Raw genomic sequence first — 2570 nt, forward strand, 5'->3', positions numbered from 1 at the left:
AACACTTAACTCATATGACATACATTGATCTAGATGGGTAAGTATATTGTCACATACACCCGCCGTGGTTGCTCAGTGGCTATGGTGTTAGGCTGCTGAGCACGAGGTCGCGGGATCGAATTCCGGCCACGGCGGCCGCATTTCGATGGCGGCGAAATGCGAAAACACCCGTGTACTTAGATTTAGGTGCACGTTAAATAAACCCCAGTGGTCGAAATTATTCCGGAGTCCCCCACTACGGCGTGTCTGATAATCAGATCATGGTTTTGACGCGTAAAACCCCATAATTTATATTGTCACATACGACGCCTAACATTTTACGATCCTTATATTTCCTGCTTCTCTTATGACCGCTAGTTCACTGATTTCCAGACCATATACGAAGCCCTGTACACGCATGCATAACCGAGAATGGCGAACATGCCGTTCTGTATCGGATTTGCATTGTCTTGGTAATACATTATTAGCTTAGGCATTCACAGCTGCACCGCAAGAAAGGTCACGCTTGTTCGAATGACTTCTCACTTCATACAACATTCATAGGTATGCGTGAAAGTGAAATAAGAATAGTAATAGAGGGAAAACACAGAAATTTTGTTCACTTCTACCGTAAGTGCTCCTTCTGCAGATATTACTTAAACATCGTGATATGTTTTCTTGAAGTTTTGTAGAGTCGTTATGTATGGTACAATTGAATAATAAGAGTGCCTTTCCGAAGACGTCCATAGGTAGAATAACGCTGCCATTGCTGCGTTTTGTTATTTCTGCCAGTGAGTGTATCAACGAAAACGTTTCTGCTATACGGAAATCGCCTGGCGCAAGATGCCGTTGCAGTTTGCTAAATTCCGTAAAAATTGTCGCTAATACTGCAATGAGGCAGTTATATCTAAAAAATGTCACGCGGTAAAAAAATGTTACTGACATTTCAGCACTTATGCTAGCACCAACGACGCGAAATTACAGACGGCGTCAGAACAGTAGAAAGCATGCGGCCCAGAAGGAAACGGACATTTACACTATTTTATACATGAAGCTAGTAAACCTCTACTTCGCATATACTAGTTTGGTTTATAAATGCGAATAATAGGCTCCATGTCTACACAGGAGAAATATACAGGTCCCACGCACTTTCGGATTGTTGTAAGCAAAGCTTTCCGTGCTGTTTGCTTTGATTGACGATAATAGAGAGGTGATGTGGGAACAGAATGCTTTATTTCTTCAACGTTCAGCCCAACACGAGAACGGTGGGTGGATGTTATACGTTAACTTGCATGCACCACTGCTGTTTGTCAGCGTAGTACACAGAACACACAGAAGGAGGTGTGTGCGTGAGGCGTTGTAGTGCGCCATACTTCATAACTTTGTGAGGGTTGAGGATATTAATTGCATCAAATGGCACATCGCATCGTGGCAGAAGTATTTGCTTTAATTAAATTAGGGGGCTGTACGTGCCGCAACCACAATCGGATTACTAGGTACGCCGTAGTGGCGGCTCCCGATTAGTTTTGACACTAGGGTGTTCGTTAACGTGTGCTGAAATGTAAGTGCCCGAGCGTTTTTCTTTTTCTTTTTTTTTTTTGGCCCCAGTCGCAATGTGGCTGTGGCGGAACGGGAGCAAACCCGCGACTTCGAGCAATGTCGTAGCGACAAAGATACCGCGGTGGGCAAGAAGTGTTGATTTGGCGTATGACCGCTTCTCTAGTGTAGCCTAGACCGCAGGGTGCGCTTTAATGCGGCTCTGCTTCTGCACACCCCCGCTTATGTTGTGCGCTTGACAAATTTGCATGGTGTTTATTTTTCAGAAATAGCAGCAACGTACCGTACCGTACCTTGAACTTGAATAAATTTATCCTGTTTGCCCGCAACCGCTGACGTGTCCACTGTAGTAGCGTTTCCTTGGTTTCCCACGTCACCTTGAAACTGGGCAACTACTTTTAAATAGCGGTCTTTGATGATGTTTCACTTGTCCACCGGCGACTATGAGATAAGTAATAGAAAAAAGGAGAGTGTCGTCGTGTTTGTTGTTGCCGCAAACTTCACAATTGATGTACAAACGTGCATTATTGTGTCACACAGTCCGGAATCAGCATGCCGCGGTTTGACTTTTACGCTACATTCCTAAACGATGTGAGAATTTGCGGGTGCGAGCGGGAGCATTGGGCACTTCTCTATTTAATTACGAAGCGGTACGATCACTGTTGAATTTCACCGCAATTTAAATGCGCGGCCTCTAAGTTGGTCAGATTCAGTTTCAGTGTATAGCAATGGAATTTATTTGCGTGCATTGTGAACGAGAATAACTATGGAGCTAAATAGATCAGCGGCGCGAAAGTGAACTCCGGTCGGCAACTATCAATTTCGTTTAATAGGCGTGGAAGACAAAAACTTGAGCTGCAATCAACGAGAGCTAGACCATCAAGACCAGTGAAGGGCCGGCAGCCACAGGGTGATGCCAAAGTCTGCGGCGGTGATCGCTTGCGTGTTCCTGAGGCGCCCAGTGCGTGTTGCTTGTTAGACGATGACAATATTGGGCGTGCTTGGCCTTTATAACAATGCCTTCTTCCTTGCCA

This window comes from Dermacentor silvarum, chromosome 5 (genome assembly GCF_013339745.2).
Source record: "Dermacentor silvarum isolate Dsil-2018 chromosome 5, BIME_Dsil_1.4, whole genome shotgun sequence".
Lineage (NCBI taxonomy): Eukaryota > Metazoa > Arthropoda > Arachnida > Ixodida > Ixodidae > Dermacentor > Dermacentor silvarum.